This window comes from Mchenga conophoros, linkage group LG23 (assembly GCF_057382185.1).
Source record: "Mchenga conophoros isolate Kocher_MC1m ecotype Shallow Benthic linkage group LG23, M_conophoros_male_GT1.1, whole genome shotgun sequence".
Lineage (NCBI taxonomy): Eukaryota > Metazoa > Chordata > Actinopteri > Cichliformes > Cichlidae > Mchenga > Mchenga conophoros.
The window spans coordinates 18,917,682-18,930,815 of NC_140547.1; positions in this window are offsets into that span (position 1 = coordinate 18,917,682).

A 13,134-nucleotide genomic window follows, 5' to 3' on the forward strand; every position below is an offset into this window, starting at 1 on the left:
TGTCTAAATTACAGGCATTTTCACTATGTCCTTCACTACAAGTGAAAATGCCTGGGTGTTATTTTCGACTCTGAGCTTGGTTTTATCCCACATATTAAACATGTAACCAAATTTGGATTTTATCATCTAAAAAATATAGCCAGAGTCCACCCTATTCTCTCTCGGGCCAACACGGAGATGCTGATGCATGCTTTTATTACCAGTCGCATTGATTACTGTAATGCCCTGCTCTCTGGTCTTCCCAAAAAGAATATTTCACCTTTACAACTTTTACAAAACAAAATAATTCTGGGTTCTTGGCTAACTTAGCATTAGCAAGTGGAGGCGAGAAGCCAAAGTTGTGTTAACAGTATACTGCAGTTGTTTCTGTCCTGGAGCAGTCTCCACTTCATACTCTCATCCTTTTGTGCAATAAAAATAAAAGTATTGTCCATATCCACAAGCTAAAATATCCAAAGGCCACACAGGTTTGTTTGTTTGTTTGTTTGTTTGTTTGTTTGTTTGTTTGCTTGCTTGCTTGCTTGCTTGTTTGTTTGTTTGTTTGTTTGTTTGTTTGTTTGTTTAAACATGTCCTGCCAGTTTTAACAGGCAAAATTATGGTCTGAATGTTTTGTTGTGCCAGACATATTTGGTTTCCCTAGAGGAGCACCGTATACTTTCTGTAGACAAATATACAATTTTGCTGTGTGTGTGTGTGTGTGTGAGAGAGAGAGAGAGAGAGAGAGAGAGAGAGAGAGAGAGTTACAGACAGAGAGAGAGAGAGGATGTGTGTGAGTGTTAGTAGCAGAATGTACTAAAGGAGACGCCGGCCGCCCACAGCAACCAAGAGAGCTGAATAGCCACTACAATATTCTCCTGAACGATAGGTGTTGCCACTCAGAGAGTACCACCACATAAGCGCTGATATAGCAGGAGAAGAATCTTTTTTTCCTCTTTTCATCTCCCTTTGTATATTTTAATATTTCTCAGCTTCTGGAATGTCATTAAAATGGCTATAAAAACTGACATGATCACACCATAGGATGTGACATCATCTTCGCCATGCTGTGCTGTCCAACAGGGGCTCAGAGGTGAGAAATAAAACCCTACAAGGCTGCCACCTGAACTGTGTAGCATCAGTTTCACCCGCGATAGCTCTGGCAAAACAATCACTCTATAATAGAAAATGGCAACCAGAACCCAGGCCCCAGGAAATCTCTGGGAGAAAAGTCCCACCCCTAGCTGCTCTTTTCCAGAGAGGACAATGCAGGCAAGACAGCAGATCTGAGAACAGACCGCTGCAGGTTGTAAACTCTTAATTTTAAGTGTGGCCAGAATGCCAAAAGGCATCAACACCAGCTGCCACTGGAGACAGAGTGCTAAAAATAAAATAGTCCTATTATTCTGCATTTAATGATTGCAACTGTAGGAATGATGTTTCCTACACAGCAGCTGGAATTAAGAGGCGGTTACACTATAAACCAAAGTGTGGGTAACCTACAATAAGGTGCAGACATGCAGCTTACCTGTAGCTGTTGTGAAACACAATCAAACCACCTGAGTTTACCACCACAAACTACTGACAGCTAACATCATCCTCCAGAGAAGGAGAGAGAAGAATCAAAGCAGAGAGCACAACCCACCCAACCACACTTATGATTCAGTGTAATTCATTTCAATGAAACCTCAGCAGAGGGTTGCTGAGCTAATGAACAATCTTTAGGGTGGATTCACTTGATTTGTGTGTGTTGCAGAATGTGGCATGGTGGAAAATTGAGAAAATCCCCCACTAAGCATTGGGTTGATATTATTTTTCATTTTAATAATCGCATGCTGTGTTTTTGTGTGAGCTGTGAGGTGTGGGCCACAACCATGTGGAGTGGAGATTCTACTCTAGTCCAGCTGCCAGCTCTTTGGAGTGCACTGTTACAGCATGGAAGCCAGTTGACATGAGACATGAGAAAAGTGCACATTTCAAAGGAAATTATTTTTAACTTAACCTGGAAGTTTTTGCTTTTAAAATAATCAAATGACACTGGAGGGAGGACTCGTTTTAATCAGGATTCCTGTGGATTTGCTGTGATAAAATTACTGGAGTGGAGATGCTCGGTGTGCTGAGTTCATGGAGGAATAGCCTACTCTGGAATTAAAAAGTAACCAATGAGAGGAAGTTGGTAAAGACTTCAGCTCTCAAACTTCTGAAGTTTGAGAGCTGAAGTCCCAGGATCTGGTGTGGAAACCTACTCCTTAATAACAGAAGCCCTGATAAGGTGGATGGAAAGCCTTTCTCAGAAAAATGCAAGATTGATATGTGTTTGGCTGCTCTTTCCCTTGACGTACCACTTTTTCCTGTGTGTAGCCAGTCTAACATTTCTAACCATGGCAGCTTTGGGCCTTTGATTGCAGTCCAGAACTTTGTCTTCAGCCACTAGTCTGCTTTAGAGGAAAAATAAATCTTGCGTTACTCCATTTTCAGTGTGTGTGGTGGTTTCCTACTGGTCACTATTAGAACTTAACACATTCTTGTAAGGAGGCTGTGGCGGAGGTGTGGCCCTGGGCGCGGCTGCAGGGAAGGAGTGGTGCAGTGAGCTCAACAGGGTGGTGCTGGAGAGGCAGGTGAGAACACAGTTGATGGAGTTTGGGCTGATGACGGTTTCCTTCTCCTTTTTTGTGAGACGGGAGAGGAGCGGAGGGGAAGTGGGGATCAGCTGAGACGGGAGCTGTCCAGACGGTGGACTGTCAAAACGAATAAAAACTCAGAATAAACGTTGCATCTGGCAGTAACAAACTGTGTTTGTGTGTGTGTGTGTGTGTGTGTGTGTGTACGTGGGTGAAGTGCATCTCACAGAGGCCATTTTGTGGCACACATAACATGTGTTCATGCATCATTACAATGACAACAAATCTTTTGATCTTGCTTGCTTACTATGCTTAAAACTGATTCTCAGTCTGGGACTTTATTTATTGTAAACATCACTCTGAGGGGAAAAAATGTGCTGGACTGAATCTCTTTGTGAATTCAGAGTTTAAAAAAGCCCCTGGCTGGGCCTTGGGGGCTTTGGTCTTGGTTGGTGTGTTGCCGGGGTTGTAGGCGGGTGGGTGTATGGGGGCCCAGCCCTGGCGCAGGGTGCCGCCGGTGCGTCGAGCCACCTGGGGGGCTCTTCAACTGGTGAGGGAGGTTGTCACATCTTGCAGGAGCTTTCCTCTCTTCAGGAACTCTCTCTGCAGGAGGGGGAGATACAGGAGAGGTGGAGGAAGATCTCAGCCTGGGCGTCTATTGTCTTATGTAGTCTGGAAGATGAGTGGATGATGGGGTGGGTGCAGTTTTCTCTGTGGTGGGGTTGGGTGGACTGTCCCGGGCTCTGTGGGGCCGGGAGGCGCTGCTGCACTGGGCCCAGGCCCATCTGGCGGGTCGCGGAGTATGGGGGTGCCTACTGGGGTCAGCGGGGGAGATGACCCCAGGGAGGGGTCACTTGCCCCTCCCTTCCTTCCCTCCCCATCTCCAGCTGCCTCCCTCTTCCCGCTCCACCACAACCACCCACACATGCAGGGCCTTGGAGTAAAGGTATGTCACCAGGGTGCAGAGGAGGCTACCCCCCCCTCTGTCCCCTTCAGGCTGCCTCTGCCTCAATTTTATCCCACAACTTAGACATCCACATTACTCACACTCTCATTATACATACATATAGGATCTTGGGGGTGGGCACGAAACACGGAATCCAAATTACCATCAGGGTGTACACCTCACCCCTGGCGTCGTTGACCACCTCTCAATTTTAAATACACGTAGACATTGAGGGCTAGCAGGAGGGACCATGCGCTTATCTGCTGCTATCTGGCAGGTAGCTCCATGCCCTCCTGGGTTTTAAATGCACCCCCCCCCCCCCCCCCCCCTGGCTTCTGCTCTGCGGCTGCTGAGTGACCCCTGGGACTCTCCTCAGCTCTTTCTAGGACAGTGGCGCGGCTACTTTACCAAATTACATGAAGGAACCTTTTGAAAAAACACAAGCGCGTCCATGCTCACAGGTGTACACACGGGTGATCACACACACAAACTACACCCTTTTTGGCTCCTACCTTAAAGCACACTGTGTGCTGTCGATATTACGTGCTGCACAATAATGTTTAAGACTTAGTATTTACTGTCATATTCTCATATATCATTGTGATGTTGTTTATTCTATTACTCTCGTTTTCTTCTGCTTGTTTTCTTTTTTTTTTCTCAACAGGTGATCCAGGTGTTTAAAAAAGTATAAAAACCTCACATCTGAGGTTAATCAAAAAAGATCAACAAAACTATAAAGCATACAGCATGTGTAATGCTTAAACAACGTGATATGATATATCAGGATAACACAAAAAATATTTAATAAACAAACACATAATCAGCCGAAAAAGAACTTTGGTTTGAGGTATCAATGCTTTCTTCTCATCAGCACTCACGTACACTATTTTGAAGTGTCTAGTTGCTCTTTCACTCAGCCGCATTTTTTCGCAGAGAAAAACAGGTGGCTGATTACCACCTGATCACCACCTGTTTTTAACATAGTGGGTGATGAAATTGAGCCCACATCTCCACCTAGTGGACAGAGAAAGAGCTACAGTTTTACATTGTACTACATTTACCCTTCCTCTTGTGTTAGGGTCGGCACTGACCCGTTTTAAATTTTAAATGCATAAAAGAATCACATAAATGTGTTTATTGTATCAAGGCTTTTTGACTTTGTCAGGAACCTCTATTTTTTTTTTATATAGAATAGCATTTATTATTTACCAAAGTTTTAAAGATATTTTCTTAATTTGCATGTTTTTTATTCTTTTTTATTCTTTTTTTTTTTTTTTTTTTTTTTTTTTTTTTTGCCTGTCCCGTTTGGTTCTTTTGCCATCAGAATTATTGTCTAAAGGCAAAGAAAGATGCCCAACCGATTTACTTTACCAAATTGACCATCCCAGTCTTGCCGTGATGGTCTATTTGATTCACCTTTTCTTGTTTCTTTTATTTATTTTTTATTTTTGCTTGCTAGATACGGGACAGACGTGAATGAGGAAAAGAAAAGGGAGAAAGGAAGGGGGGAAAAAACTGCGGAGAAGAGGGACGGGGATAAAGGGCAAGAAAACAAAAACCAACTAAATAAGCAGACAAAAAATACATATATCAATCACCTGGATCACCTGTTGAGAAAGAAAAAAGAAAACAAGCAGAAGAAAATGAGAGCAATACAATAAACAACATCACAATGATATATGGGAATATAACAGTAAATACTAAATATTAAACATTATTGTGCAGCACGTAATATCGACAGCACACAGTGTGCTTTGAGGTAGGAGCCAAAAAGGGTGTAGTTTGTGGGTGTGATCACCCGTGTGTACACCTGTGAGCATGGACGCGCTTGTTTTTAAAAGGTTCCTTCATGTAATGATCTGCTAGAGGGTGTGGGGGAGCCACAGCCCCGTCCTCCAGGGCATGAAGCAGGTATGGAGGAGATCAAGACTCCAGACATCCAGAGGCCCTCAGAACACAAGAGACCAAGGAAAACCAACAGAGGGGCAAACGCGCCACTATCCCAGAGAGAGCTGAGGAGAGTCCCAGATGCGTGGTCACTCAGCAGCCGTGGAGCATTAGCCAGGGGGGGTGGCAGTGACGTGCCTGTGAGCTCCGCCGGCAGCCAGCTGTGCCTGAGTGAACGAGCCCCAGGCCGAGAGGCTGAGGGCACCCCACCCCCGAAGTGGCCCGAGCGAGCCCCAGGCTCCAGGCCCCAATAAGCAGCCAACAAGGGGTGAGCCACAAAGAACCACCAACGCAATAATGTCTGAGGGCGTCTGCCACTGGCAGGGGAAGTGGTAGGGGGAGATAGGCCTCCATACCTTTGAGGGCCTGAGATGTCCCCAGAGATGTGGCATCTGATACCCAACCTGACATATAGACACAGACATACAGGCACACACAGATACAAACATCCATTCCCACCCTCATGCTCTCATATGCAATTACTCAACACTCAACCAACGTGGAGACAGACATAGAGACACTGTACACACAGTTACACTCCCCAAGCATACTCTAAGCCCCGGGTCTAGGCCCCTGGAGGGGGAAACTGCACACAGACCCAGGTGGTGTTACCCTTTTCCCTGTGGTGGGGAGAAGCAGACCACCCCGACTCCGCAGCAGCAGAGATGCCCCACACTCCAGACCCCAGTCGGACGGCCAACTCCTCCTCCTGGCCCCCTGCTCCAGCAGGTCGCAGAGAGCGGGGGTGTGAGAAGACTCCAAACCTCCCTCCGCCCGCTCATATGTAGTGTTAATGCATGTGTGTTTTAAGGTGCATTTAAAACCCAGGAGGTAAGCGCATAGCCCCTCCTGATAGCCATCAGTGTCTACGTGTATTTAAAATTTAGAGGTGGGAAACGACGCCAGGGGTGAAGTGTACACCCTGATGGTCTGTGTGTTTTGTTTGCCATTTTTATTCAGTTCCATTTACAGAAGCCCTCTTATTCAGCTACTATTCAGACCTATCCAATGTATTCACACCTGGTGCTTTCAGAAAACAATGGAACGTCCAGCTGGCCCCCTCCCCAGGCGGTCAACACTTGCGGCTCCCCCGTCACCTCTACCACTCAGTAAAGCTCACAAATTTCTCCATGTGCCTTCACACCTCTTCACAAATGCGTTACGGGAGCTTCTTTTTCTGCTAAGATAAGGTTGCAATTAGTCGGAGGAGCTCATATACAAAAGTTGCAACGGTGCCCTGGAGCATTGAGTGACTGACAGTTCTCCAATCACCGGTTCACACCACTGTACTTACATACTAATCATTCATGTACAAAATGTGCTTGTCTCCAAGGAGAGTCCCTCTTCTTCTCTCCAGGCTTTATAAACAAAAACGGTGGGAGATGTCGATCAGTGGCATGTGCACAGACTTTGAGTCACATATTAATTCAAACAGGCTGCAGTCCTGTCACTCTTGGTTGACCTTGATGTGATTTGAATACGCAACCTTCTGATCTGGAGTCAGATGCGCTACCCCACAAGGTCCCACAAACCTGCCCCTCTGCCCAAAACTTCTGAAAATCTCTGCAAAGCCAATCCATCTTCTTTCCACACAAGACATCAAAATTGTTGCAGGGGGCTACTTGTTATCACTGCTATAGAAAGGCTAGAATGACAAATCTTAATCCTTTCTGGCTACGTTTGGTTTTCAGTTAGGCGGCAGTACCTGGGCCCTATTTCAGGAAGCCGGTTTAGAAAACTCAGAGTGAAAAACGATACTCAGGTTTGAGTAACCCCGAACTGTCCAACTCGGAATATTCGGTTTCAGAAAGGCTGATAACAATTAGTTCAGTCAACGTGGAGTTGCTTAAACCCCAAGTTAAGCGCGCGCACGAGGATACATAAAGCCCTGATTAGTGGAGCACAGATTAAGCGAGTCACCATGGAGACGGAGGGAAAGAAGGCGCGGTCAATGTATTGTACAGCGCTTGAGGCCGAAATTCTGATGGCAGCATATGCCGATAACATGCAAATTTTGCAGAAAAAAAGTAACACAGCCTCAGCTGCAAAAGAAAGGGAGCATGCATGGCAAAACATAGCCGACAGAGTCAATGCGTGAGTGTTAATTTAAACATTGATTTAGGGATTTCCACCCATTTAACACGTTATTTTATTATATTTTATTTTATTTTTTATTTCATACATTTTATTTTGTGATGTGAGCGCAGGTGCAACCCAACAGGCCCCAAACGTTCCTGGCAGCAAGTAAAAATGAAATATAAAAATATAGTCCAAACAGGTAAGGTGTAATTGTATTATGAGCCATAGTGCTTGGTCTGTTTTCCGATGTAAATCAATTGCAGTTAGAGGCTACATTAATTTCCCCTCTGTAAGCACTTATTGAAATTATCTGAGCACATTACAAGTACATATTTGCTTACTCTGTATGCTCAAATGTGACCCGTTATGGCCACTAGAAAAAAAGCGGAGGCCCGAAAAACAGGTGGGGGTCCTCCACCACCACCACTCACAGAGCCTGGCCACTTGGCTTCCACATTTGTGATAATGTTGGCAGCATCACATATGATCTTCACAGTGCAGAGAACGCAAATTAGCATCCATTACTAATAATGAAATAATTTGTTAGTTTGAAATGCTACAGGGAACTATGTACCTGCACATTAATGCTGTGGAAAGACTTCCTGTTCACATAGTCTCCTTCATTTACTGAAGGAGCAATGATTGGAATGTGAGTGCCATCTATACAGCCAATCACACCTGGGAACCGTGAAAATAAATGTAAAATTTAAGTAGTAGTTCAAGTATCACCACATCATGAATTAAGTTTTGTTCATAATAATAATAATAATAATAAATTTTATTTATGAGCGCCTTTCAAGTCACCCAAGGACACTTTACAATAGGATAAAACACTTAGTAAAACAATGGCAGAATAAGAACAATAAAATAACGCACAAGATAAAATGAACAAACAGTGTATTCACAGTGAATATGCAGATTTGAACAGATGAGTTTTGAGTTGGGATTTAAACTGGGGGAGAGAACCAATATTTCTTATTTCAGGGGGCAGAGAATTCCACAGCCTGGGAGCAGAGCAGCTGAAAGCTCTGCTTCCCATGGTGGTGAGGCGGAAGGAAGGTACAGTAAGCTGGACAGAAGAAGAAGAACGAAGTGAACGGGCAGAACAAGTGGTGGTTAACAGGTCAGAAAGGTAAGAAGGAGCGAGGTTATGAATGGCCTTGAAGGTGAGCAGAAAAAGTTTGAAAATTATCCGGAATTTCACAGGCAGCCAGTGAAGTTCCTGAAGAACAGGGGTGATGTGCTGGTAAGAGGGGGTTCTGGTGATAATGCGAGCAGCAGAGTTCTGAACCAGTTGAAGCTTATGGAGGGATTTTTGGGGGAGACCATGCAGAAGAGAATTGCAGTAGTCAATACGGGAGGTAACAAGACTGTGGACAAGAATGGACGTAGACTGGGTGGAAAGAAAAGGAAGCAATCTGTTAATGTTATGTAGATGGAAGTAGGCAGAACGGGTGAGGTTATTGATGTGTGATTTATAAGAAAGTGTACTGTCTAGGATGACACCAAGGCTCTTAACCTGAGGAGAAGGGAAAACTGTGGAGTTATCGATGGTAAGTGAGAAATGGTTTGCCTTCAAAAGGTTGGATTTGGTGCCAATAAGGAGGATCTCAGTTTTATCCTCATTGAGCTTTAGAAAATTAGAGGTAAACCAGGATTTTAACTCGGATAGACATTCTGTAAGGGAACAAGGTGGGAGGGAGGAATCAGGTTTGCAAGAGAGATATAACTGGGTGTCATCAGCAAAACAGTGAAACTGAAGATCAAATTTGCGGAAGATGGTACCTAGAGGGAGGATGTATATTATAAAGAGAAGAGGGCCTAAAACTGAGCCTTGGGGTACACCAGAGGTGACGGGGAATAGGCGAGAGCGGAATGATCTTAGTTGAATAAACTGGGAACGGTCGAGGAGATATGATTGAAACCAGGCGAGGGGTGTGTCAGAGATGCCGAGAGAGGAAAGTCTGCTTAGAAGGACAGAGTGAGAAATGGTGTCAAAGGCTGAGCTCAGATCTAAAAGGACGAGAATGGTGAGAAGACCAGAGTCAGCTCCGATTAGAAGATCGTTAGTGACTTTAAGTAGAGCAGTTTCGGTACTGTGACATGAGCGAAAACCAGATTGAAATCTCTCGTAGATGTTATTATTAACCAGGTGTAAATGAAGTTGAGCTGCAACCACTTTTTCGAGTATCTTAGAAATGAAGGGTAGATTGGAAATCGGACGGAGGTTGTTAAAGTTGTTAGGATCTAAAGAAGGTTTTTTCAGTATAGGAGTGACTAGAGCAGTCTTCAATAAGGAGGGAACGATACCGGTGGTGAGAGAAGAGTGAATGATAGCACAGATGAGTGGGAGTAAAGAAGAGAGGCAGGATTTCACAAGCCCTGTGGGCATGGGGTCAAGATGACATGTGGCAGGCTTTGATTTACATATTAACTCGGAAATATCAGATAAATCAGGAAGATGAAAAGTGGAAAACGGCTCAAAAAGGAGAAAAGGTTCTGGAGAGGGCGTAGACACAACATTTGATCTGAGTTGCTGGTGGATGTTATCGATTTTCGTAGTCCAGAACAGCATCAAGGTGTTGCATGTTTCAGAGGAATAGAAGTGTGGTGGTAAAGCGTTGGGGGGTTGAATTAGTTTGTTGAGAACTGAAAACAGAGTCCTTGTATTACCCTCATAATAACTGATAATACCAGAGTAGAAGCTTTGTTTGGCCTTGTTAATGGAGTCTTTATACTGAAGTACGTGGTATTTATAGATTTCTGAATCAACAGTTAAACCAGATTTCTTATATTTACGCTCTAGCTGCCGAGCTTTGGCCTTCAGAGCTCGGAGGTCAGAGGTAAACCAGGGAGCAGAGCGAGTGAAGGAAACAGAGTGGGTTTTTACAGGAGCCAGAGAATCAAGGACAGTGCGTAGACAATTATTATAATATAACAACAAATCATCAGGAGTAGAATAGAAGTCCGGAATCTGAACATTGTCCCAACTGGTAGTGAGAATGTCCATATCAATGTTCTTGATGTTGCGGAACGAGATGAGACGGGTTGGCTTGGTAGAAGAGCAGCAGAGAGTAAGGTTAAATGAAAGGAGGAAGTGGTCAGTTATGGGGATTTCAGTAGCAGAAAGATTCAAGGGAGTAAGACCAGAACAGCAGACCAAGTCCAGGGTGTGTCCTTTAGAGTGAGTGGGGAAGTCAATAAATTGTTTAAATTCAGAGCCTTCGAGAGAGGAGGAAAAGTCTCTGGTGAGCAGAAGGTCATTATTGTCCATGTGAATGTTGAAATCTCCCACCAAGATCACATTTGGGGAGAGAGATGAAAGATGGGTTAGTAGATTAGCAAAGTCACTGAGGAAGACAGGGTTAGGTTTGGGGGGGGCGGTATACAGTAGATATGATAGTGGGAATGGGTCCAGTCAGCTCACATGCAAGGACCTCTAGAGAACTAAAGGTATCAACATTAACCGGCAGGACTTTCAAGTGCATCCTGCTACCTGCAATTTTGTGGAATCCCTCTTTGATAAATCTTGTGGGTCTATGACCGGGGAACACCACAAACGAGTACAGGAGACGTTTCAGTGCAACTGTAGCATTCCTGACTGCCCGACAGACGGTAGACTTGGAAATGTGCTCAGCGTCACCAATATTATACAGAAAGCTCCCGTTTGCAAAAAAGCGAAGTGCAATACAAATAATATGTACAGAACTGAGAGGATGTCCACGATGTGTCACATGAGCAATATTAGGCCTGAGGATGTTATTCAAATAAAGTGTAGATTGTGCTGAAAAACGGTAACGTTCACACAGGAAATCATCAGGAAATGATAAACACACAGAAAATCATCAGGAAATGATAAAATGTCCAAACGCGCTCTAATCACTCTCTCCCGGCGGAGAGCTCTACGGAGAATTTGGGCTTCAACATCTACTGGCTCTTCAAGGAAGGGACACGCCATGTCTGACACTTCCTAATGTCAGGTTTCCGACAAAGAGGCGGAGACAGTCAGGGTTAGTTGAAGTAAACCTGCTAGGGGGCAGGTTAGCTTCACGGAGTGTGTCGTCATAGTAACTCACTCAGAATTAATCTAAACTCGCTTTGTGAAACCGAAAACCAAGAGTTTTCGTTAACTCAGGGTATACTTACTCAGAGTTTGCACTAAACAGGGCCAGGGCCCTATTTCAGGAAGCCGGTTTAGAAAACTCAGAGTGAAAAACGATACTCAGGGTTGAGTAACCCCGAACTGTCCAACTCGGAATATTCGGTTTCAGAAAGGCTGATAACAATTAGTTCAATCAACGCGGAGTTGCTTTAACCCCAAGTGAAGCGCGCGGACGAGGATACATAAAGCCCTGATAAGCGGAGCACAGATTAAGCGAGTCACCATGGAGACGGAGGGAAAGAAGGCGCGGTCAATGTATTTTACAGCGCTTAAGGCCGAAATTCTGATGGCAGCATATGCTGATAACATGCAAATTCCGCGGAAAAAAGTAACACAGCCACAGCTGCAAAAGAAAGGGAGCATGCATGGCAAAACATAGCCGACAGAGTCAATGCGTGAGTGTTAATATAAACATTGATCTAGGGATTTCCACCCATTTAACACGTTATTTTATCATATGTTATTTTATTTGTTATGTTATACATTTTATTTTGTGACGTGATGTGAGCGCAGGTGCAACTCAACAGGCCCCAAATGTGCCTGGCAGCAAGTAAAAATGAAATATAAAAATATAGTCCAAACAGGTAAGGTGTAATTGTATTATGAGCCATAGTGCTTGGTCTGTCTGTCCGATGTAAATCAATTGCAGTTAGAGGCTACATTAATTTCCCCTCTGTAAGCACTTATTGAAATTATCTGAGCACATTACAAGTACATATTTGCTTACTCTGTATGCTCAAATGTGACCCGTTATAGCCAACAGAAAAAAAGCGGAGGCCCGAAAAACAGGTGGGGGTCCTCCACCACCACCACTCACAGAGGCTGAGCAGTTGGCCCTCAGCCAAAACAGTGGGCGCCCTGTGGCCGAAGGCATCTCTGCGGGGACATCCTCTGAGTCAATAACCCCGCAAGACACAAGTGCCTACATAGGGGGTAAATTGAAAATAATACATGATGTGCATACATCCTTTCTTCACAGTCACCTTTGCAGTGCTACTCATTCATTTGATAAACTCTTTACCATAATGAATTATTTTGTAGTGAAGTTATTTTCCTACTGATTTTGCCTTCCCTCAGTCTTGGTTGTCTTTGAGAGCATAATGACAATGAAGTGTAAGGTGATAGGTATGTTTGTTAATTGCCATTTGGTCCCTTGTAAGTTATAAGTGACCTGTATGAACCTCATATTCTATCAGTTGATGGTGGTGGTGTACTGCATCTGGTGCAGCCTCCTGTTTTTTTTTTTGTTTTTTTTGTTTTGTTTTTTTTTTGTGTCCCGTTTGGATCTTTGGCCATCAGAATTGTTGTCTTAAGGCCAAGAAAGATGCCAAGCGGATTTATTTTACCAAGTGGATCATCATGGCCTTGCCATATTGGTCCATTTGATTGACCTTTATTCTAA